The sequence below is a fragment of the Aotus nancymaae genome, unplaced genomic scaffold (genome assembly GCF_030222135.1).
Source record: "Aotus nancymaae isolate 86718 unplaced genomic scaffold, 86718_ANA_hifiasm-v0.15.2.pri h1tg000051l, whole genome shotgun sequence".
NCBI lineage: Eukaryota > Metazoa > Chordata > Mammalia > Primates > Aotidae > Aotus > Aotus nancymaae.
In genome coordinates this window covers 17,897,609-17,924,171 of record NW_026988465.1, presented here as the reverse complement: position 1 = coordinate 17,924,171, position 26,563 = coordinate 17,897,609, and the positions used below count along the sequence as shown (strand labels likewise).

The following is a 26,563-nucleotide window of genomic DNA, read 5'->3' as shown; positions in this document are numbered from 1 at the left end:
GTCAGAAGGCAACTGCCATAGTCCAGGCAAGAGAAGAGGGTTGCTTGGGCTAAAGCTGATTTTAAGAAGAAACACAGGAATATGTCCTAGCTTATAATCAGTGTGAAATGCTTCATTCTTAGCAGATTTTCTCTTATCTGAATAAGTTGTATTCCACCTTGGAAATAAATTTATCATCTCCCAATCTTTTACACTCATTTTTCAGGAATACTATAGAAACTGCCTTTTTGATGAGTCATTACAGGTGTCATTAAAAAAATTTAAAAAAAAAAAAAAAAAGAGATTTCAGAAAACAGGGCCAAGGAGCCCCAGAGGTAGGCATTAGGCAAACTTCTACAGATTTTTAACTATGTTGATAATGGTCAAAACAAATGTATTTGGAAAGCATGTTTTGTCAAAATAAAACTTCATCCTAGAAAGATAATATCATGGATGATTATATACATGATCACAATTACATAAAACAAAAAGAAATAATTAGGTACATATATGTTTCTAACTGAAAAAAAGGTTAGAAGTTGAAGTTTTAAACAATTAAATGGGAAATTCATGTGAATGTTTATTCTAGCCACAGTTTTAAAAGATAAACTATTTCTGTTTATCTAAATGAAACTACTCAGATTACAGAATACATATTTGCCAGTGACGAAATTGACATTAAGTTTCTAGATTTAAACTGTCAATTATTCCATGAATACCATTATACATGCTTTGCCTGTGGTTACAGAGGTCTTAAAAGGAAAGAAATGGAAACATAAGAAATTAACAGATATTCATAAAATGAAGTGCATGGGGCCGGGCCTGGTGGCTAGTCCCAGCATTTTGGGAGGCGGAGGCAGGTGGATCACAAGGTCAGGAGTTCAAGACCAGCCTGGCCAAGATGGTAAAACCCCATCTGTACTAAAAATACAAAAATTAACTGGGCGTGGTGGTGGGTGCCTATAATCCCAGCTACTCAAAAGGCTGAGGCAGGGAATTGCTTCAACCTGGGAGTTAGAGGTTGCAGTGAGCTGAGATCGCGCCATTGCACTCCAGCCTGGACAGAGCGAGACTCCATCTCAAAAAACAAACAAAAAACAAGAACAAAAACAAATGAAGTGCTGCATATTTGTGGTCCCGAGAGTGAAATGGTGGGGTATAAACTCTTCCCAGTGTTAGCAAAGAGGATAACCAGTGCTGCAGTTAGCTGGCTTGCAGCTTCATCATGATCCTTTGAATCTCCTCCACCCGGCCCCTAGGAAAGCAGGAGCAGCATATCAGATCCCCGCAGAGGCTGAAAGCTGAAGGCAATGCAAAGAAAAGCTTTGACATTCTGCCACTGGAGTGACAGGACAAAATTGACTGTAATAAACAACAGTTTGAGCAAGATAATTTGATGTGTTGGGACCGTAAGCTTCTCCAGATGCTGAACTCAGCTTGGGATGGGAGATAAGAGGCAGTATTTACTGTCCTCAACAAAGGTTGGGTGAAAACAGAAAAAAGAAACCTCCTTGTGTAAATTGAAACCAGTTCACTAATATGTATATCCTCAGATATGCACAGCAATTCACATAAATATATACCATATTCATATTGTATACACACATGTAAAGCATCATACTTACACATGTGTATAAAATATAACTTGTGTGTTGCCTAATAGCAGATAGGAAAGCCAGAGAGAAAAACAAATGCATGTGAAGAATCTTTAAAATGAAAAGAGCACACTACCAATATTAAGCTCACTTAATATCGTATTGCTCCACAAGTATTACAAATAAAATGCCTCTCTGAATCACATTTCTTTTCCAAATAAACAAGCACATGCAGACACAGATTTTGACTGTGAAGATTTAATTCACAACAGAAGGATGTTGCTTATGGAGTGAGAAGTGAAATCACAGTCCCTCTGGGCACATCCAGGTGCTCTGCCAGTTTTCCATAACAAGGCTGAGTGGTGTGCTTACATTTCTCAGACTGTTTTGTTTCAGTAAGGCCAGGTTAGGTGGCTGATAGATGTATGTCATAATGAAACAGAAGTACTATCAAACTACTGATTTTGATTAGAACGACGAGGAACAAACAGTTTGCTTTCACTGGTAAAGATTTTCACTTAGCTATTTTCTTTACGTTACTTAAGTAAAAACTACAAAAACAAAAAACGATATCAACACAAGCATATGGCTTTGTAATTATAAGATACACTGTGTTTGTGTAATCAAGAAAGAACAATGAGAAAAGACAATCTTTTTTGTTTGTTTCTTTGAGACAGGATCTCACTATGTTGCCCAGGCTGGTCTCAAACTCCAGGCTATCCTCCCACTACTACTCCTAAGTAGCTGGGATTACAGGCATATATTACAGCACCTGGCTGAGAGAAAACAATCTTGAGAACAGTAAGTAACATTTACTAGCTGTCTATTATCATGAAAAGAACTGAGTTGGTGACTTTACATAAACGTATCTTGTTTAAAACCTTGCAAGGTGATTGCTATTAGCATCATTTTAACACAGCTGGCTTGAAGCAACAGAGCAAATTTTCCAAGGTCATAGAACTTATAAATGATAAAGCAGGGATCAAATCTACATCTGCTGAATTCTGCCAAGTTCAAAGCCTGTCTCTTTCAACCCTATCCACCATCTCTCTAAGCATCACAACAGAAACAAATACGGTGCAGAAAAAGAAATCAATAAACACCTATGAAGAGCCAAAGGAATACATGGCTAAAATATGCTGAAATCATATGCCGAAAACCCAACACAGGCAGACAGTAGACCCCTCTCCTTGGCAAAGCTTACCAGGCATACGAGGTTCTGTTTCCCACCTACTTTTTATGGCTTGATACTCTTAGAAGGATTCCATGCCGAAGCAACCACAGCAGCATGCACGCCAGTCTCACTCCTAAGGATCTCTCTGCACCTCGCCAGCTGCTTGAATTCTAGTCATCCCACCACACAAATTCTCCAGTGGCTGCAGCTCAGAGTTGACCCATGTCTCACTATCTTCCTTACAGCCATCGTTCGCCCTTCAAAACCTCCCATTTCCGTTTCAATTCCTTTCAGACAGACTCGTCCCATCACTCTACCAAATGGCACTGGAAAACTTTCTTTCTCCTTTTCTTCTTTACAAAAGGAATAAATGTTCATTTTGGAAATTTTCAAAAATATAGAAAAAGCACAAAAAGAAAGAAAGGGATTCTGCTAAAGATAACTAGTGTTAACACTGTAGTGTATATTTTACCAGTCTTATTTTTCTGTTTTATTTTTATTTTTTGAGATACAGTCTCTCTCTGTCACCCAGGCTAGAGTGCAGTGGTGCAATATCGGCTTATTGCAACCTCTGCCTTCTGGGCTCAAGCTATCCTCCCACTTCGGTCCCACCAGTAGCTGGAACTACAGGCACAAGCCACCATGCCCAGTTAATTTTTTTAAATTTTTTTGTAGAGACAGAGTTTCACCACGTTTCCCATTTTAGTGACTGGCATTATGCCATACGAATACAACCTTTATTGAACTCATCACCTACTATGGGGTATTTCGGTTGTTCTTTACATTTTATTACTATAAATAGTTCTGCAATGAACATCCTCACAGATTTATGTTTACTCAGATCCACCCTGTCCCTTTGTAATACACTGCTGAGCACATTTAGAAGGCCTGGACACACACTGTCAGTCTGCCCTTCTCACAGATTTTATGAAATTTCATTCCCAGCAGGACTAATTACTAATGCAGGGGAAACGGGTCTCTTGAACGTAATGAATAATCACCAAATTGAAAAGTGACTTATAAGTGAATCAACTAATTCATTCAACGAATACTCATTAACCTTGTACATGTGCTAGGCACTCAAATACAGCAAGGAGACACAGTCCCTGTTCTTATAGAGCTTTCACTGTCTCAAGACAGAGAACGTAGTAAGTGATAACAATAGACTAGGAAGGTTACCATGGGAGGTGATGTCCTGGGTGAGACCAGCCTTCTCCAGGCGCTCCTCAAATCAAATTCCTCCCCCTTCCTGTCACTGCTGGGCCCCTTCTCCCTCCATGTTTCTGATTTCCCTGTCTAGCTTGAGCTGGGGAAATAGAGTATTTTATTTCAAAAGTCCCCTCCCAATTGTAAAAGGAATTGCTACTAAATGCAGCAGCTTCGTAAAGCTGTCTTCCTCACCCTCACATACATTGATGACAAATAGTATAATTCTAGGGGGAGGAAAAAACTAGATAAAACAACTCTTTAGGGAAAAATATGTTCTAAACATTTTAAAATCAAAATCTAAATGTTTTCCAAAAGATTATGAGGATGCAAATTATAAAATTTTTCATAGCTGAGTTTTTAGATCTATTGTAATAAATGTGGCAAATAGTCTAAATGGCTACCAATAGGTCAGCAGTAAATGTTTTAAATAAAAGCAATCAAAATAAACAGCAATTACATTCTTAATACCTTTTTTTTTTTTTTGAGACGGAGTCTCACTCTGTCACCAGGTTGGAGTGCGATGGCATCATCTTGGCTCACTGCAACCTCTGCCTCCCAGGTTCAAGTGATTCTTTTGCGTCAGTATCCTGAGTAGCTGGGTCTACAGGTGCTCGACACCACTCCCAGCTAATTTTGTTTTTTTTAAAGTAGAGACAGGGTTTCACCATGTTGGCCAGGATGGTCTGGAAATCCTGATCTCATGATCCGCCCGCCTTGGCCTCCCAAAGTGCTGGGAATACAGGCACGAGCCACCACTCCAGGCCCACTCTTGTATTTTAATATTTTACATGGTATAGTATTTAGCCACCACTGAAGCTTAACAACTTTTACAAGCAATTTGTTTCCATTTCAGGTAGACAAGAGCCAAATGATTAAAACATTTAACAGTATGTCGAAAGACCTAGTTACACCATTGCTTCAGAAGCTAAGCAATATATTTTTTTCAAGGAGCAAATGTATAAGGATTGGTTAATATATCCAGACACTGTTAAAATTTTGGTCTTTGAAAATAGGCTATGACATACGGAGTCAAACATTGTTTTATAAAAAGTTACTCATGAGTCAATTTGTTTAAGGCATCAAATATTTTCCATTTAAGGGAGAGATGAAGTTGCTAGAAAGTAGGGATACTGGGCCACCTTTGTTTTTCGTGGGTTTTTGATATATTACTTATTTGTTTTAGGATGGGTTTTTGATATATTACTTCTTTGTATGTAAGTTTAAAGCACGCACATAAAAGCAAACCCAAATCTATCATATGCGTGTTTCCAAGAGTAAGGATGATGTGTGTGGCATGTATCCAGTGCTTACATGCAAAACATTTTTCCAGCCTCTTCCACGTGCATTAATTTAGTCACCATGACAACCTGTTAAAAATGCACTGTTGAGATTCCCATGTTACGGATGAAGAAACTGAGGCCCAGAGCAATTAAGTATCTTTCCCAAAGGTACACAGCTAGTAAAACGCAGGGCTAGGAATCAAAGGTGGCCATGAATATCTATGAAACCCAGATGTCATTTGGAGTCTCCCCGATCCTTTAGATCTAGTTAGACTGGCTCTCATCTCCCCATCCTTGCCCTGTGTGAAAAAAAGTCCAGTGTCCTTCTCAAAGGACTATACACGCCCAGAGGACCTGCATTCTCAAGGTCTTATCTAGCTCCCAATTTTTGTTTTTTTGGCTTAGTTCTGTGCACACAGGGAAAAATGCAAACCACTTAAAACTGAATATTAGTTATTCACCACTTCTTCCCTCTCTTTTATTACCCTCTCATTTATGCTGAGAGAAAAAAAACTCTCTAGTCTTTTTCTACTGCTGAGCAGTTCATTCTGTCTTTCCTAGCCTTGTTTCCTTGTAATTCCTCAGGTTCTAACTTTGTCCACCTGACTGTTTATCAAGATAGTTTTCTAAGCAAAGCCAGCTCCTTTCCTAAGAGAAATCCTGTTGCTCGTTAAGAGAGTGATACCCTTCTTCTCATATGGGCACACAAACCCGGAGGTGATACAGCTTACATTATGATTAATATAAAATATTACTATTGATGATTAAACAGCTGCCATAATTGAATGAATGTGACATATGTTCACTAACTTATTAGAACAGAGGCAGAAGCAATCTAAATTCAAACGACATCAGGTTAATTCATTACAGTCTTAAATAAATCCACAAAGAGGCAATTCTTTGTATTTGAGAATTCATGTTTAAATGCTTAACGATTAAAAAAATCACATACCTCCACCCTGCCAATGAGGTTGTCAATATAGATGACAAGTGTTAAAAAATCATGTCAAAACACTATTAGAAAAAACAGGTGAAGGATATAATTGGGGGCATATACAAGTTACTAAATCATATATATCTAATTCATATAAAAATGAATTTTCAAAACATCATCTACTTCTGAACGAGTGAACATGAATTATTCACATGGCCGTATATAGTAGGATGACTAAAAAGAATAGGAGAGATAAAAGGTTTTTTAAAAATGTAGGAAATGGAAACGTGTCTCAAAAATTTCTGGTACACTAGGAGTCACATGGAAATATTTAAGCACTGATGTGCAAGGCTGCCTAAACCGGGATGAGTTTGGTACTCCCTGGGCCGGCGCAGTACATGGCCGGAGTGGCATATGAGGGGGAGCTGTGTTTAGGTACTCTGTTAAACAAAGATCAGAAAAGATAAAAAGTAATTCAGCTTTGGAAAACCAGTCTTTGTCCTCATAGTAACTGAAGAAAAACCGCATTAAGGATATTACAGTTACATATAAAACATAAATAATCATTATGGGCAGTAAATAAGTAAAAGTTCAAAATGAGAGGTATAGCTAGCATCGGCTCCAGGAATAGCATAGAGGAGGAGGTCCTTGAGAGAGAGCAAGGACTGTCATTAGCAGTCATTGTGCCACCTGAATTTGACTGGATGAATGTTTGCTGAGTGAATGGCTGTGGGGGGTTATATAACCCGTTGCTGGTTGAATCAGTTGTGAGCTGCTTAAGAGGAGGAACTTCATCTCATTTGAGAGTAGTATACCCTTATTACTTGGCTGAACGCCTGTACCTACTGAGTGCTCAATTCATGTTTAGCAAATTAATGGTAATCAGAGAAGACAGCAGGTTAAACTGGAGGCTAGTACTATGTTCATCTGAAAGCGAAGGGGAAGAGTCAGAAAAAGGAAGACAGAGGCTACTGGGGAACAACTGGTGGGATTCCAGGACAGGCTGAAGGGATGTGATTGAGTGTTTAGGGGAAGGAAGAGCTTCGTGAAGAAAAAGAGAACTCTCTCCTGAGATAGGAAAGAAAGAAAAAAGATAATGAATGAAGCACAGAATTATTTTCAAGAGCAAAGGAGAGAACGGCAAAAAAGGCACAGATGTCTCCATCTTCCTACTTAGTGGAGATGATGATACGTATTTCAAAGTGCAAAGGTCACTGTCAGCAAAGACTACTATTAGTACGCAATAGGAGTAAGGAAGGAGCAAGTAGAAACCGAGCCTTGAAAATGGCAAAGGCTGAAAGTAATCATCGTGGGTGTTGGGGGTGGAGGTGGCACGCTAGGGAGAGCTAGAAAGTGAAAAAAAAAAAAAACTGTAGATATGAACTGTAGTTTTCAAACGAATGTTTCAATTGTTCAATACTTTTATCACAATCTGTGCTAGGCACTGCGGAGGAGCTAGAGAAATGTAAGATATGGCTCCTGTCCTGAAAAGTTAAATAACAACCCAGAGATGTTAGATGATAGAATATGAATATATGCCAAAAAAAAGGGGACCGAGATAAGGGCAAATGTTCCATAATGAGAACTTTATTACATACTAATTTTTCTATTAAAGTCTAATAATTATGTCCTCTACTGTTTCTGTTGTTTACAGGCAATAAAAGTCATTTTCTGGCTTTCATATGGAAGTAGTTATTTTAGTAGATATTTGAGTTATTTTCTTTGTGAAAAAATTGCTTCTCCTCAAGGTTCAATGAACAAAACAGGTCACAGGGCTTTGGCTGAACACAGTCATTTCTTAGGTAGACGAAATAGATTCTTTTAAACAAATACTCTTTGTATGAAAGCACGATTGCTTCCCAGAGCTAGGCAACCCAGAAAAACTGTGACTTCTGTCCAGCCATGTGGAGGCTGGGTCTGAGAGGGTTAAACCAAAAATCAAGCTATTGTTCCCTCTCTTTTAGTTCAGGACAGCTTTTCTGTAATGCTCTAGAGCTAGGCAGCTGACAGCATGGATTTTTATTGAAGAAATGCTATGACATTTGTTCTAAATGTCACATTTCTCCCCCACAAACTAAAAATAGCATGTCACCATACCCCTACCCCTAATAAAATTGTTGGCTGGGAAATGACATTGATAAGCAAAATGAAGCATATAACCTTTTCTCTCCTTTTCTATAAATGTTTTATTTATTCCTGAGTAACATTTGGTATCTTTTGTAGGCTGAGATCAGAGGGACAAATCAGTAAATTTTACTGCTGAAGTAGTCTTTGCAGTATGGGACTGTCATTTTTAAAGCATGTTTCAGGCAGGCACTGCTGTCATTTGAGTAGTGATCTAGTGACTGATAGAAAATATCTGTAGAAATAATGTGTGCTCTCATAGTAATGTGACATTTTATGAGCAGTTTGACTGTTTTCATTACTCTGATTTCAGTCTGGGGAAGAGTAACTTAGAAAGCCAGTGATGGAGTGTAGAAGGCCTGTCAGGACGAAGTTAATAGGACAAAACCTGAACTTGGGCTGTGGTATTTCATAGGACTTCATGGCAATTAACTGAAACCATTTGAAATAACAGGTGGACTTGACTGCCTACTCTGATCAGTCCCAAGGTCACTGGTTTAATTGATAAGAGCATTTGGCTAACTGACACACTCAAAGCCAAGTTTAAAGCAAGCTTTGTGGAGGCATTGGCTGTATTTGCCTTCACTGCCCCAACTAGGTTTTGTTTCAAGGGTGAAGATTTGGTCACACAGGGAAAATTTCATTACAACAAACTTCATAACTACACTGTTCCCTTTCGAGAACACGTCTCTGGACTAAAGGAAATGGCCATGGAAGCAAGCTTGTACCAGATGCTCGCTGAGGAGGCATCAGGGGTTTTTATTTTTAGCAAGGCAAGTAAGGAATACCTGGGTCACATTACTATGAGAGCACACATTATTTCTACAGATATTTTCTATCAGTCACTAGATCACTACTCAAATGACAGCAGTGCCTGCCTGAATACCAGAATACCTTTGCTGGGTGTTCATAAGTAACCAACCCCCATTCTTTTCATGTTCCCAAAAGCGTGATGTTTGGCAACTGTGCAGTTTATGTGGGAAATCTTCAGATTTTCACCATTACTAGTTTGAATAGGAATGTCTGGGACATTTATCTGTTATTTGGCTGGTGAACATTTTGGAATTCCCAAATTACTCAAGACTCATAGGTCCGATGGACTCACTTAATGAGTCACCTTGCCAACTTCCCAGTGAAGCCATGACAGTGGCTTCTTTACTGTCAGTGTACGCAGTCACTTTCAGAAAGGCCTGCTGGCATCACTCCAAATGTTCAATTACTTCTACCAGCATAACTTAGCAGCGCAATTAGACATTCCAAGGCTTTGTGGGAATGTGGTTCATGAGACTCGAGGATGTGTCACTAGCAAATGCTGCAAGACCGCTACGTACAGATCACTGCAACCAGGTAAGTCACCTGCTATTTCCACTGTCTATCACCGAAGTAATTTTATTATATAAATCAGCATTTAAAAATGTGTTTTTGGGGCCGGATGTGGTGGCTCAGGCCTGTAATCCCAGCACTTTGGAAGGCCAAGGAGGGCAAATCACTTGAGGTTGGGAGTTTGAGACCAGCCTGGCCAACATGGCGAAACCCCGTCTCTACTAAAAAATACAAAAAAAATTAGCCAGGCATGGCGGTGGTGTGTGCCTGTAGTCTCAGCTACTCGGGAGGCTGAGGCAGGAGAATCACTTGAACCTGGGAGGCAGAGGTTGCAGTGAGCTAAGATTGTGCCACTGCACTCCATCCTGGGAGACAAAGTGAGACACCATCTCGAAAAAGAAAGTCTTTTGAAGTAAATTACATTTCCGATTCTACTGTAACTCCTAGCCCTCCAAATGTGTATTGACTGTAAGCTCCTTGGGGAAGGCTTCTGTCGTAATGAACTGTATCCCTAAGCACACAGGAGGCACACAATATATACTGATATCTCCTTTATAATACCAAAGCTAATGTCCCTTATGCTACGAGATGTAAAACTTCATCCGACTATTATAGGACTTTTAACTAAAAATCCAGTCTTCACTTCATAGAGTTTCTTCTTTTTTAGTCATGAATGGAACTCTTTTAAAATGGGAAAGCATGTGTACTCATTTTTGGTGAAATACTCTACAACTTGCCTGTGTCTTGCCTGTTCGCCCTCCCTGCAACAAAATTTTATTATTTGTTTCTACGGACTTTTTAATCAACATACTATCACTCTTTGAAATTACAGATGCTTTAAAACTAATTATTTTCTTCAACTTTGAAAACATAATCAGTGTTTTTTTTAAAAGCCTGCAGCAGTAGTTACTAGTAAAAAAGAAAAACATATCCAGAAAAGCCTGTAACTAAAAAAACAGGATAAAATATCAATTTATTTGGAACGCTCAACTATAGTACTGTGATTCTGTGCTTTGTTCAGGATATACAAACCACCACAAATCCTTCTGAAGTTCATAAAACAACCACACATTCTTCTGTATATATTCTGTTGTATATGAATTAGGTTATTTAGATTTTTTTGACTAGCTGGTGATTAACACTTTCCACTAGGCTGGAATTTTTCAGAAGGAGTAATTAAGAATATTTATAAGGTGGGGCAGAAAAGGACAATCCCAAATTCACAGTTCTAGAAGTCCAGGATTTTCACTTCATGGCTCCTCAGTTAAGACAGGGTCCCTTCCCTTTTGGTTCATTCGTAAACACTCCCACCTTCTTGTGGGCTTCCCATCCCCCTCCAAAACAAAACATTTATTAACTGAAGCTTCCAACTGTGACAGAAATTACAGTCATGTTAATGGTACAGATGGTGTAAAAAATGCAATCTAAAAACATGATTAAAAAACACAGGAGCTAGGTAACCCAAGTTCATCTCAGATATGGCTGACCAGATATCTATGAGGAAGGAAATGCACGTTTTTGGTTAATTAGTTTGCTTTTTTCCATCCCCGTAATTTGAACATGCTTTCCCCCTACTTAATCCTAAAACAGTCATTAGATTTAATAAACCTTTCTAGATTGCACAAATGAGAAAATGAATTAGTTAAAAAGTAAGCATTAAGCTGTATTAGCAATGTGATTATAATATTCTGTGAATAAAAATGCTTTTGTTTAATTATTAAAGACAAAATATACCGTTTTATAGCTTGTTGCAAAAGATTCTACATGCTTTTCTTCCTTCCTCCTCATGTTGCTTCATAAGGTAGTAAAAACACCAATGTTGCCTCCACAGATGATATTTCACCAAATGGAAGTGATTCTTAATCATTCTTTCCTGAAATCAACCCATAATTGCTTCTCCTCAAGTCAAAGTACAGTCAGGATTCCACGGGACTCAAGGAGAGAGGGTGGTCTTGGTTGCAGGGCACTCACCAGGAAGCTCAGCTTCCATCGCTATCAAGGCTTTTGGGAGTTAACAGTGGACAATGGACACAGAGCTACAGGTTAGAGTTCGTTGTTATTATTATTTCCACCTCTAAGCCTTTGTGTGATGGACTGATGTCCCATGGAGCCCAGAATGGGCCCCTAACTCCACAAGTCCCATTACCCGCATCATACTCTATTTGCCAATCTCATAAGACAGTTAGTCGTATGGTGATAATTTTCAGATAATCGAATGTTAAAACCACTTGTAACATTTTAACAGTTAGTAAAAAGCAACATACTAATAAAGTTGTGGACTCAAGCTTTATAGGTTTTTATCTTGTTGAGCTTTCTTTATATTAAATAAAATTATCTTTTTTATTTATCCAGAAACATCGGAGGAAAAAATGACCTTATGTATTAAAAACTCAAATTGGTCCTTGCCTAGACTTGGTGATGGTTGCACAGCAAAAGACCACCTGTTGGACAGTAGGTTCTAGGTACTGATTTCCGCCCCCACACCGCCCCCGCAATCGACTCCTGACTGTGCTTGCTGAAGAAGACTTTGGTCATGACATCCATAAACATTATTACTGATGGACCATGGACATGTGTGGGCTTCCAAAAATGCAGACTTGGATCTGAATCAGACAGGAAAACTACAGGGGAAAACAGAAGGTTTATTTTTATTATAGAACCAAAGTAATCTGGATAGAAAGGTAAATTCAAGAGCATCTTAGAGGGACCAGTCTATCCCACAAATAACACTCGAGGCTCTCAAAATGATTCTACATGTTTCCCACCTCTCTCCAATGCTTAACCTTAAGGTCCAACTGGCTCTTTCCGCCTTTATTCTGAGCTGAATCTACATGAATTTGAAGGATAAATTGGAAAGGTTAGGGTCAGAAGTCAAAAACACCTTTTCCTCCTGGGCTCTGGGACATGAACTGTGATTTTTTTGGCGATTTTTATGAAAGAATGGTATTCCATGAAGATATCAGTCGTTCATGTCAGCCATCTTATTATTCTAATTTAAGAGCAAGGAAAAATCCAAGACCCGGAAAGCATGCGTTACAGCTCAGACAAATGCCTGCTCCCTGATGCAGTACTTGACAATGTTTTCTTTCACTGGGCAACTGTATTACATGGAGTCCAGACCCATTAAGGAGAGATGGATGTAACGTTGGATATTAGCAGTTTAGAAGGGTACAATCTCCAAGCCAGTTTTCACATGCATTTTTAAAATTTAAAAACCTTACATTCTAATCCACTAGAACCTTTAGGAAATACCACTCTTTGTGTTGCCTAGTGTCAACAGTACTGAACTATAGAACCAGCCATAAACCAGCCATGTAATTTTATTTTATTTTATTTTGAGACATGGTCTCACTCTGCAGTCCAGGCTGAGTGCAGCGGCATAATCACAGTTTACTCCAGCCTTGAACTCTTGGGCTCAAGTGATACTCCCATCTCTGCTTCTTTAGTAGCTGGGACTACAGGTGTGTACCACCATGCCCAGTGAATTTTTGATAGTTTACTGTAGAGATGGGGTCCTGCTACATTATCCAGGTTGGCAGCCATGTAATTTTAGATAGAGACTTTGCTTCTTTGGGCTGTGAAGTAGTGAGATAAAGTGATTTGTATGATTCTTTCTAATTACTTGATATCACTCTATCACTCTATTTTTTAACATCACAGATTGCAAATCTGATTTACCATTCTTTGTTGAGATTAACTTGGTCCCCTAAAAAGCAGCTAGGAATTAAGAATAAACAGCTCCTTCACAAGTGAGGTGGAATAAAAGAGATGTGTGTGAAGACAGGCACTTGACCTAAAGGTTACTAGAGAATTCTAGTTTTCTGCGATGTTGCTAACCAGTTTCACAAGAAGAGGGAAAAAAACATCTTTTCTCATAATAATGTTACAAAGCTTTTGGAATTTTTCTAAGGAGTTACTACAAAGGAGATATTTATTCTAAATGTGAAAAGATCAGCTCAGTAAATGAAGACATTTACTTTATTACCATAATTTAACATTTTTATAGACTTTCTGCTCTTCGTCATTGAGAACAAACATGGAAATCTGGACACTTTCAACAGTTAGGACATTGTTCTGAGAAGGAAAATGTGACTGCCTGGAAAGAGAGGCTGTGAATCAAGTGCATGCAAATGAGCTCCACGCACCCAGCTCTGCAGCCCTCGTAGAAACATGTGTAAGACATTACAATCCTGAAGGCTCTAGGCAGCCTAAGGGGACATGACCACCTAGGGCTCAAGCCTAGCAAAGCAGAAGTTATTTTGGACATGTCATGAGGTTGAAATCACTTTGTGTAAATCTCAAATTTAAAGCAAATAAGGATACTTCAAACAGAAAATCTCAGAAAATATGTAAAGCTAGGGCACATCCCTATTTCCCTCCTCACCCCACCCTCAATTAACCTAGTCTCATCTTTGTTTTTTGTTTGTTTTAGAGACAAGGTCAGTCTCACTGTGTCACCCAGGCTGGAGTGCAATGACATGATGATCATGGCTCACTGCTGCCTCAGCCTCCTGGGCTCAGGTGATCCTCCCACCTGAGTCTCCCAGGTAGCTGGGCCTATAGGTACATGCCACCAAACCCAGCTAATTGGTTTTTGTTTTTTTTTTTAATATTTCTTGTATAGATGGTGTTTCACCATGTTGCCCAGGCTGATCTCTAACTCCTGGGCTCACACAATCTGCCCGCTTTGGCCTCCAAAGTGCTAGGATGACACACCTGAGCCACCACGCCTAGCCTCATCTTCAGCTTTTAAGAACAGGTGATTCAGTATAAAATGTCACAGGAATGTCAGAATCCATTCCCAGTATATGAAACTGGACTCCGCTGACCACAGCACAGTATTTAGCATTTACTAGCTGATTTAAAAACAGTTGTTCGTTTATGTGACTTTACTCTTGTGCTGGGAAAAAAACACTTGCATGTCTAAGCTCCATTACATTTGACCTTCACAAGTTTGTGAGGCTGGCTAATAGGATGCTGTGCAATTTGACACCACTTATACAGAACAAAAAACTGAGGATCAAAGAGTTGTTTGTCTAGGTGGTGAGATGATTCATAGGTAAAGTGCTTTGTAGAAAGTACTACATTAAAAAAAAAAGAAAGTAATACCGTGCTTTGGGCACATATCCATAAATTAAGGCAAAATTTACAACTTCACATAGAATGGTATCTCAGTCTTTTCTGAATACAACATATCTACTAAACTTGTGCTGTTTTTTGCCATCTAACTCTCTCTTCCCTTAGCCATAACTAAGGGGTTACTCCCACTTGACACCGGAATGGCAGGCTACTCAGCATTGTGAAATGCACTGTTCCACAACCTGAGTCAGTCCAGACAGGCTGTCACCAGGCATTCAACAGAGAGCAGCAACATACACAATTACCCTCCTGACTAGGGTCCCTTGAGACATAGGTCTGGAGAATTCTGGCATGAAGAAACAGTGTTTGCCACAATCAATAGTCTTTCGGGGTGACTTAATGTGGAAAGAAAACAGCATTAAACAATTATGCTGCACACGAACATTCTATATAAGAGTGTACAGTTGATCATTTTTATGGTTTCATAAAAATTCATTTGCTTTTGGGTATTACAAATACACTAGGAAACGGAAACAGCTAACACAGGCAAGGCACCATCTAAAAAATAAAAGCCTGACAAATGAAAAAAAGAAAATCTCAGTTTTCAACCTAAACCACATCAAGTCAATTTTGTTTAAAAACAAAAACTAAGCTTTCGTTTCAGGCTGCTAGTCACCCTCATTTTTCTTCAACAGAAAAATTAACAAAGGAACTTTTGTGATGAAATGCTAACATTAAAGGTTTATAGGGTCCTACCTTGCACTCCTGAGACATATTTATCATTACAGACACACATGCCTTCATGACACAACACTTAAATGGAAAAGAAAAAAAGACCTACAGACTAGAGAAATGCTGAGAGAAAAAAAACCTTTCAGAAATTGATTACTGTGTGTGTTTTTAACTTTCCTAATTTAGGTATACTGACTTATGCTATTGGCTGCTTTTATTTTTGATCTTCTGGCAAAATTGTGTTTTTAGCTTCTAAGAGGTGAAATATGACTAAATGAAGTACAAATGCAGAGATTTTTGTTTCACCATCTGAGAAAAAGGATTAGGGCAAAGCAGCAAATTAACTATGTTCCCTACATTTTGAGCCTGATAGAATGATTATTTGGTTACATGCTGCATAGATCATGCATTCTTCTCTGTAACAAGGCAAATTAGATATTTATGCTTCTATTCCAAACAAAGCAGACACGATGTCTGGCAGGATTTTTTTCTACGCTAGTTAGAACTCTTGTAAGTAAAGCTTATGAGTTTTATCATGTGGCACTTCAACCCTGCTACATATAAACAAACTTTATGAGGGTCATACTGCTTCTTACTTAACAGTCAATAAATGTACCACTACCATTACCATCTTCAACTTCTTCCAGTAAGTTTGCAAAAGTAATGTGCCTTGCTTGAATCTGCACACAAACTGGTTCGTATTTACTCTTTAAGGTTGCTGTATTACATTTTGAACTTCTCTTTTTCTCCTAGAGCATTCTATTTGTACTTTTGTCCATGCTTTGGGTTCAAACTGTCAACAACACTGGTCACGTTTGAATCTTCACGCTACCCGGCACTATGCTCCTCTTATCCTAGTCACGTTGGCCACTGCCTCCCACAACCTGCTGAGTTGCTGCCAGTGAGGCTCCTTAGCCTATGAATCCAGCCAGTCTCACACATTTCTTGAGCTCATCATTGTCAGAATGAAGGGTATACTGGTGGCCACTAGTCCGCCAGGAGGTAGGTGCTAGACTTAGTTATGCTACCATAAACCCTGCTGCTTGGGGGAAAACCGGGAACCCCAGATGCTATGGTGTCCCAGTCTCCTGTCAGACTGGCTTGATCCAGATGAGTAGAATTTTTTTTCTTCTTACGGCAGCTCTGGCTAAGTACTATTGGCTTACCTAGAAATCTAGGTACTCAGAGAGGACCCAGTCCTACCCGCCTGCCTGTACCTCAAGTAAGCAAACCTCTTGCCAGGAGGGGAGAAAAGGAAGCAAAGAACTGGCAGCAAGTTCCTGATTCTTTGGCATCTAACTTGGAATCTGGTACAAACCAAGAGTCTTCGCTGGGAACACCTAGACCAGTCCGGCGCACGCTACTGAGGACCAGCTATTGAAATCTTTTTCCTTCATTTTTTTGGAAAAAAAAAATTTCAGATCCACCAGGAACCAATTTATTTATAAGATATGATGAAGATTAATGACTAGAAAAAATGGCATTAAAGACAAGCACCAATGTTTTCAGTATAAGATTTAAGACACACAAAATTATTCTGTCAGATTCCTAAATGCTTACTCCTACTTCTGTAGGTACCTGATTTTGGGTCAATATGTTTGTGGACGGCCTGCGTCCAAGTTCCAAACTTTGAACAGTGTCGGCTGGGCCCCTCCTACCACCACATCCCACTCACAGTCTTAAGGGCTACTGAGCGAATGAAGCCTGAGCTGACCCTCTTATGTGGATCATTTCCCTGCCCCTTTTTCCTAACCTCACTCCTAAGGTTTCTTCCCCATCCATAATGGCAGTGTTGCTTCATGCCAAGACTCTTCCTTAGCATGAAGTTATGAGGAATACACAGAGAATAACTGCCAAATGAACTAATTCCTGTCTGACTGTATCACTGACTTAAAGTCATTCATTCAAAAATTATTAAGTACTCACTATATGTCAGGCACTGAGTGAACTGCTGGGACATACAACTTATTCTTAAGTAGCTTTTGGTCTAGCAGGAGGATATGAAAGTAAACAACCACAATTCATCGGGACAAATGTCATGGCAGAGGGAACCACAGGGTGCTTTCAAGGCACATAAAGATGCCACTTATTCTAGGCTGGGTTTGTAAGAAGCAAAGGCTTTGTGGAGGTGCCTGGGCTGAGTCCTGAAGGATTAAAAAACATTCGCTAGCAGAGAAAGTAGGTCAGGAGCCTAAGAAATAAAATCTGCAAAGATGCAGAAGTAGACAGAGCTTGGCATGATCCAGAATGAAGTAGCTCAGTAAGGATTAAATATAGCGTGCAAGGGAGGAGTGGTGAAATATAAGGCTTGCTTAGTGACATGGTTTGGCTGTGTCCCCATTCAAATCTCAACTTGAACTGTAACTCCCAGAATTCCCCCGTGCTATGGGAGGGACCCAGGGGGAGGTAACTGAATCCTGGGGGCCGGTCTTTCCCATGCTATTCTCGTGATAGTGAGTAAGTCTCACGAGATCTGATGGGTTTACCAGGGGTTTCCGCTTTTGCTTCTCCCCTCATTTTCTCTTGCTGCCGCCAAGTAAGAAGTGTCTTTCACCTCCCGCCATGATTGTGAGGCCTCCCAGCCATGTGGAACTGTAAGTCCAATTAAACTTATTTTTCTTCCCAGTCTTGGGTATGTCTTTATCAGCAGCCTGAAAACGGACTAATATACGAAGCAGGACAAAGTTTTAAGGAATCCAGTGTTTTTTAATGCTGAGCACTAGTGGTGCTGTGAGCACGACAATGCTTTGCTGTGGCAGACTGTGCAACACTGAGGATGTTTAGCACCTCCCGCGCCTAGCAGCGTAAGGCCAGTAGCACCACTAGCAACAACCAACCCCTCCCTATTTCCATGTACCCCCTTGACAGAGTGGCACCAACCCCAACTGAGAACTCCGGGTAGAAGATGGATAATTTGGTCAGAAAGTGAACAAGCCTCTTAGAAACATGCAGTGATACCAGTTTGACTGAATTAAAGTTTTATTATAAAGGTATGGGGGGTGGGGAGGGCATCAGCCACATCCAAGGTGTGTCCAAAGAAAACCATGTCCGACTCTTCTAGCGTTTACATTTGGTCTCAGTACAAGTAATCTGCAAGTAGCTTTGCCATAAACATAATTCCAGTCAGCAAGAATTTACTTAGAATCTATTCAATGTCAACTACTAGCCTAGGTTCCCTTAAGGGTGTTTGAAGACATAAGACACAGTACTTACCCTTGAGAAATGAACAATCTAGTTGCTAAGATATAATTAAGCAAGCACACAAAGCAGTAAATAATCTAGTGTTTGACAGTGTATTATTCATATGTCTCATGGAAACATTTGGCAATTAAATGAATTCCTCTCTATTCCTTCTCCTTGATCTTCCGTATGCACCCAAATCCTCTATCAGAAGAGTACAACAAAGAAACAAGTCAGCATAACGCTGAGATTATCAACAACTATCTGTGCGTATTTGCAGTCTTTGCCTTATTAAGGGTTGTGAAGAAAATGCCCTTATAATTTACTTGAGGGGAAACAAGATATTCTTGCTTGTAATACATTATCTTCACAATTAGTGGTTTTTACTTGCTTTCAGATATTTTCTAAAAGTAAAGATTTTAAAGAAAGGCAAGTAGCCTGGGAGTAGTAGCTTACATTTGTAATCCTAGCACTTGGGAGGCTGAGACAGGAGGATCACTTGAGCCCAGGAGTTTGAGACCAGCCTGGGCAACACGGTGAGACCCCATCTCTATGAAAAATTAAAAATTAGCTACATGGTGGTGCATGCCTGTGGTCCTAGCTACTCGAGAGGTTGAGGTGGGAGGATTGTTTGAACCTGGGAGGTGGAGGCTGCACTAAGCCATGTTCACACTACTAGACTCCAGCCTGGGTGACAGAGCTAGACCCTGTTTCAAGGGGGGAAAAAAAAAAAAAAAAGAAAAGAAAAGAAAGGCACAGTAAAACTGATTTTGCACTAAAGGTAGAAGTTATTTTTCCCTATCTTTTCTTGCTCTTTAAGTCTTTCTTGGGACATGCTGATGACCAGGAATAACCATAGCTAGTAGTTCTCCTGTAAGTAACATCCTCTGTTCTGTTCCCAACTCCCTTCCTTGATGACATAGTGCATTTTACTGGATGACTTGCTCACAAGTGAAATGGGCTTCTGCCAGAAGGGAGCAGTTTCCAGTGATTTGTAGATCTCTTTGGAGGGTCAGAAGTCATCCAGAGGAGCCACTTAAAGGCAAAAGAGCCAATTAAAAATAATTTTCAGGAACACCATAATTGACAAGTTCAAGAATGTCTGCTGGAAAACAGAAAGGTTCACTAACACATAAGAATCAACAATTAGTAGTTAATAATTTGACTTAAATCCGTCTCTTTTGTTAAAATGAAAATAGCCAGGGAGATTCTCCTATTGACCCTTTTCAATAATGTATATCTTGTAATGGATGTGCTTCTCACATTCTCTGTTGAAAGCAGCCTTGACTGTGGATGACTGCAGACAGCACAAGGTCACTGAGTCCATAAGCAGCGAGAAGGGCACACAGAGGGGAAAAGGAGAAGCTCGCTGCTGGAGGAGGCAACTTGACTTCACCATGTTTTCTGGGGTGGGACCTGACTTTGACCTCATGTATACAGATGGGCTTCACTGAGCTAATCTATGCTTATGTCCAGGTGCTTATGTCTTATGGTAATATATTTTTTTCAACTGCCATTGAAAGACATGAGAAATGAAACATGAAAATATTTAATAATTCAGTATTTCCAAGTGTCTAGACTACTGAACATATTATCCAAGAAATTATTTAGAAGAAAGGGAAAGGAAATAGGCAAGAGATTTTATGAGTACTGACTATGAATCAGTTGTTTTCAGAGTTTTATTTCTCACAGAGTAGATACTATTTTCCCTGTTTCACAGATGACAAATGTGAGGGTCAGATAGATTAGGAAACGTGCCCAAAGTTTCACAGCTAGTCAATGAGAAAAGCATTTTCCAAGCCAGGTTCACTTGGCTGCAAAGCACTTACTCTTTCTGATACACAGCATGCTGCCTAGATGTTTTAGCACATTTGGATTACAAAAATGTTAGAAATAAAATTATGTTTGTTAAAGGATAGGCATTTAAAAAGCTCTGGGTTGTGGCTGTCTGTGGATGAAATTATAAAATGATAGTTCCCCCCAAAACACACACACACGCACGCACGCACACACACATGCAATGTTGGTTATTATGGCTGAGTCACTGAATTTATTTGGAAGAACCATCTTCTTTTGCATGACAGAATACAGATGGCCATAAACTATTTACCCAGACATTTTGGGGTTGAGGGATGCAGTCACCATTTGAAACAAAAATACAACTCTAGCAACACATATGAAAGTGAATTACTTTGTTAATGTGAAAGGGAAAAGGGGGAAAATGAATAAAACAGCAAGAATACAACTGAAAGGAGACTAAAAGGAACAAGGGGAAACTGTCTCTGAGACAAGGCATATGTGTATGCTACACAGAGAGCAGTTTTAGAAATGTTTATAAACAATGATGTTTGTGGAATGGAAAGCCGAATAGCTGTGATATTAAGGCTTTCCACTCCTGGAAAAATACGGACACCATGGCTTACAAGTTATTTGATTCTGACAAGCATCTTCCTACTTCCTCTAACATTTGGTTAGAAACCTAATAAAGTGATTGCTTTAAATAAGAAAAAAAATTCATATTCTAAGTGTGTCTTATTTCCTAAAATGTCCCTAAATTATACAGGTTCTCTGAAAAGATAAGTATCTCACATATTTAGAGGATGACTTTAGCCTATCGTTTAAGGGTTTTTTCATGCCTTAACTCCTTTAAAAAACCGTAACAGGCTATGAAAAAGAAAATAAATCAAGAAAAAGTTCTTTACACATCAAATCTGCATTTGGCAGTGACAGTCAAGTACAAACTGTAAATAACTGAAATAACTCATAACTAGTAATATACAGGTTAATCAACTATGATTAAAAATAAATCGTTTTTTTGCCACGAACAATATCTTTAACTCAAAATTAAATAATTGCAGCATACTAGGTAAACTATAAAATAAGGAATTTTTAAAGGCAGAGAATGATGTTCTTTCTCCATTATAAATCTGATGAGTCTTGGTGACCTTTTGTTCACATTAACACTGACAAAGTCTGCATAATGCATGACTGTCCCAACCCCCTTCTCCTCCCAACAGTTCCTGCTTTGATTCTAATCTGTATTCTAGGGTATGGCGTGGGACACTTTAGTAAGGGTTGGGGGTGAGGGGATGGCAATGGTAGACACTGGTCAGGGCTGTCAGTAACCTTGGAGGCCTTTGGGAAGAGCAGAGGGCAATAATTTATTGCAGTATAGGAGAGACAGCTAGGAAGTAATTCCTCCGTGTTATCTTTATGATTGGAGAAGGAGTCAAAGAAATAACACATGAGTTCAGTGCTATGAAGGAAAAAGGACTGGGCAGTGATTTGGGTGGGTATTCACTTGGTTTTCTTGGTTACAATTTAAGGCAGATGTGAAACTCGAAAAGGTACCTTGGGACCATCGTGTTCTTGGTGAAGTTGCCAAAAATGCCACAACAGTTTAGAGAAACCCTAAATACTGGTCTTGGGAAAAAAATTAGACAGTTTTAGTTCTTAGGGGAAAGAGCAATAGATTTATCTGATGAAATAATTAAGTCATGGTCCCCATAACCATTTTCAAGCATGAAGCTAGCACTGAATACTTTGTGCTTTCAAAGTTTCGAATGACCTTCCCTTAAACTTTCATAACAAGATTCCTTTAAAACACATTTATACTTTGCTATTAACACTACTGCTAATAATACAGTGATTAATAATAGAGGTGGTGGTAATGGCATTACATATGAATCCTAGAATTAAAATTAGCTGTTCATCTCCCTCCTCCCCAACAGCCTAGAGTGTGTCAAGACATCGGACCACACAGAATCTTATTGTTCGTATTTTCAATGTCTTGTGCATAAAGACAACAAATGAATATGAGTTTTAAAAACCTGCATATAAAGACTGTTGAGTCCTGTTATAAGCACACTGTTGACACACATATGAATCTGTGCCATGACACTAGGGAGAAGTATACAGAGGACACCTAACTTCACTTAAAGTCTAAGTAAACACTAAGCATGGCCTACAGTGATTTCCCTGAATGGGAGAACCATACATATGTCTCGTTATCCTTCGGACAAGCTGGTAACATTAAAAGGAGACAATACCAGTGTAAACACTGATATATTCATGATAAGACAAAAACATTAAAATTTATTAAAATGTTACAAATAAAAAAGTCACTTTTGTTTTGGTATTTACATACTTGAAAGAGGTTTATTTGGCGTTCTGGGAGTTTACTACATTTCCAATCAAAGTCTACTGCTGACTTGTGGAGGGAGGGGAAAGCTGTCAGGTTCTCTAACTTACCATCTGTTTATGCCCCCTCCTGGATGGCACTGGTTCTCCAATGGAGAAGCGGAGCACTGGCCTCTTGAAAGCTGTCTTTCTGGCACTGCCTTCCTGAGCTAAAGAAATGGTTTGGTTTAAAATACCTTCCCTTTCAGTCCTGTCCCAGCTTCAGGATGAATGTCCTTAATTTTAAAGAAGCACAGTCCAATAGTTTATATGTTGCTGGAAGAAGAAAATTGTATTATGTTGTAATTATGTAGTGAACTAGCATATGGTCCTTTCCAGGGGAAAAGTAGTTTTTAACATCTCCTGTAAACTCTAGAGGGAACTTACACAAGAATAGAAATTCAGGCACCAGGAAACGCATGTATTCATCATTTTATTGGTTCTTAAAATTTACTGTGACATGGGAGGAGAATGTATCATTGCACATACTCTCATGAATGTAGCAGATGAAATCCAGGAAAGTTTAATCAATAAAAATGATAGTACATATATTTTTATAGTACTTAAAAGTTTATAACACACACACACATTATCTCATGTGATCCTCACATACAACTAAAACTAAGGGCAGGGATGATCTTCAATTTTAAGATAAGAAACCAGGCTTGAGGTTAATAAACATTTTTTTTTTTTTTTAAGATAAAAAGCTCACTCAGACTACTGTATCTTTAAATGAGGGTTAATCTGGAAATAGGCCAGTCAGTTTGAACCTATTTTTAAGATCATTCAGCTGGTTTGGAGGCAAAGTCAAGACACAAACTCTGCCTTCTCTGAGGAAAATTAGCACTCTTCACAAATTCCTAGAACTGCATCAGTGTGCCCATGGTCATAGACTATTTATACAAGATTTCTTACTCTCGAGTTTGGTTTGGCAATGCCGTGTTCTTGACAGTGGGCTTATTTTTAAAAACCACTTAATGGAATAAATTAAGCAATAATGGGATCTAAACTATTAGAAGAATCAGACAAAAGTAATTTTAAAATAAGAAAGGAGGAGCTGGACATTAAAGTACTAATTTTATTTTTGAAATTATTTTTTCCAGCTTTCTACATGGTGTTATCTTAATATTTGAAACTCTTAAGATATCAGTTTGAATCCCTGCATTATATTTTATACAGTTTCTGTTGGTATTGCTCATAGAGCTTATGTGACTAATTAAACCTCACTGCAATTACGTTTCAAGCAGAAGTTGCAGTTTACTTATTTCTTAATAAAAACTATGATTGTTTGCCGTGTTTCCCATGCATTATTCGATGATTGATTACTGTCACAGTGTGGACTGTGTTTTGTATTCTGCAGCACACAAGCATTAATCTTCACTTATTCTGCAATAACATAATTCATTAAAATACATACTTTGATTTGCGGGCACATACAAGAAGATGTAACCACATGGGAATACGGTGTTGTTATGACAAAACATAATTAATAAAACATAAAATGTGTTTTATGAAGTTATGGTTTTAATTTGCTATCTCAAGAAATATGCTCTAGCAATTCTGTACAAGGTAACTTCCCAGGAGAATTTAAATCCCTAGGTAGTGAAAGGATTATGATTAGTGCACACTAAATCTCTCTTAAATGGAAAAGGCCCTAGCAAATTTTTAAAACCGAATTTGAGCTACTGGTAAGTATGATAGTCCTAAATCCGGAGCAAACTTTGTTTGACTTCTGAATTCCTATCTGGCCTCTGCTGGCCCCTCTTTTTTTCTTGACATTATCACACAGCAGGGGACAGAGTGGGCCCAGCCAGAGGCAGCACAAAAGAGCACGGCCACATCCGCCCCCACGACCCCGCCAAATGGATGACCTACATTTGATGCAAGGAGTTCACATGAGAAAAAATTAATCTGTGTTGCAGCTTGCATTTAACCTGTATTTCAAGAGGCAATTAGAGATATAAAGTAAATATGGGCAAATAAGTATTTCACACATACATCACTCTAAATTCATAGGAGACATCAGCAAAACTCTATGTGTTCATGGAAATGTGCACATGGCCTTCTTTCTCTTAATTTCAATCTTCATAAACAAATGCACTAGTGGGAGGTTAGTACAAGTAAAAACAGCATTAATGGGTCACATATTAATATTTATGTTTTACTATATAAAGACCTTGCATACATTATGACTGTTTTGCAAGCTGAATGAATAACTAATGTTACATTATGTATGGGTCCATATTAAGCAGACATGTCTACACTTTCTTAGTTCAGGATATGATTAATGCAGCCTATCAGAAGCCAGATGGTGCAGAACCAGAACCATCAATCAAAATGAAAAGACCACTGCGTGCTATCCACAATGAGGTTCTCACAAATGGAGATTCTGTTCACAGACCCTAACTGGTAATAGGCAGAAAACGCCAAGAACATAGCTACACTGTCCCACTGGGATTAAAAAAAATCGTAGCTCAGGCTTGGCTGGATCAAAAATCTGGTGTAGGAATATTCATCCTGGAGTCCTGAGCACCAGGGTTGGGAAAGCCCGAACAAACCAACAGCCTGTCCCTAAGATAAAAAAAAAAAAAAAAAAAGCAGCAGCTTTTTCATTATTTTAATAATGTTTGTAACTGATGACAGTATCTGTCAAACAGTACCCATTTCCCATTTGATTTAGGATGGGACAGTGCCACATGGTAACAAAGCAGCTGCCACTGTCTGCCTGACACGTGAATTGGCATCTTGTTTCTTTTGCACAAGCTTTATTATAAATAACCCCAAATGCTTTAGTGTTACCCTGCAGCCTTTCTCCAAGCATCTATGGGAAACAATTTTAGTCTCTGTTATGTTTAAAACTAATGACTATTTTTGGGGCAGTTGTAGGGAGAAAGGCTGCCGAAAGATGTTTCCTGTTCCTTTAATAGCTTTACATAAAAATAACTATAGAAACACAAGGTGCTTTGTCTTTGTAAATGGATCATGTGTGCTTAGAAACTGTTAAATAATCCCCATGTGCTGTAGAACCTCTGGAAAAAAATTAAAACAAATATATAGGTTCTACTTCCTAACAGCCTCTAAATACCATCTCAGAATTCTAGTTTTGTGGAGTTACAGGGGGTAGACAGATGTGTGAGCAAGGAGAAAATACCAGGAAATACCATTTCTTCCAGAAGAGTAATGCCGCAAAATCATGAGATACATAAATAATACGTTGAAAAACATAAATATAAAAGGATGATGAAGGGAAAATATTTGGAAAACTTAAATGCGGTATCTAAAGATATTTCTGCTTTAAGGTAAAAATGTTATTATGACCTTCATAACTTGGCATGTGAGATAATTTGGAAAGGGAACAGCTTATTTTTACTTTTGTACAAGCAATAATAAAAAAAGGAATGACTACATATTAGCATAAATAAGACCTTAAGTAAAATGGCTGAGCTTAAGAGATTTTAAAAATTTCAGTATCTCCTTTTATCTTCATTAATATGTAGTTCTAAAATAGGGCTGACTTCCTAACTTATATAAAATTGTTATTACTATTTTTTCTTCCTAATGAGTGTTTTCCACACTGTTATAAATTCTGCATAAATCACATTTATCAGCTGGGTATTAATCTACTGCACATGTATACTATGATTTACTTATATAATCAACTTCCTTAATGATGGATATTTAAGTTTTTTATTCTATTATTGATAATAATGCAGTGAACGTTTTTGTGCAAAGAGAGTTTTCTATCTTTAAGATTAGTTCCTCAAAATAGATTTCC

General features: G+C 38.6%; 1 protein-coding gene and 1 long non-coding RNA gene across 3 annotated transcripts in view; one reads left to right on the top strand and one right to left on the bottom strand.

Annotated features, from left to right (window-relative positions):
* Nucleotides 1–26,563, bottom strand: part of CDKAL1 (CDK5 regulatory subunit associated protein 1 like 1) — a 716,352-nt gene that overhangs the window by 77,364 nt on the left and 612,425 nt on the right. The gene's annotated exons all lie outside the window — the stretch shown is intronic.
* Nucleotides 18,050–23,483, top strand: LOC135269227 (uncharacterized). Its single transcript, XR_010337550.1, has 2 exons — nucleotides 18,050–18,419; nucleotides 19,891–23,483. It is a non-coding gene; the product is annotated as an uncharacterized LOC135269227 (long non-coding RNA).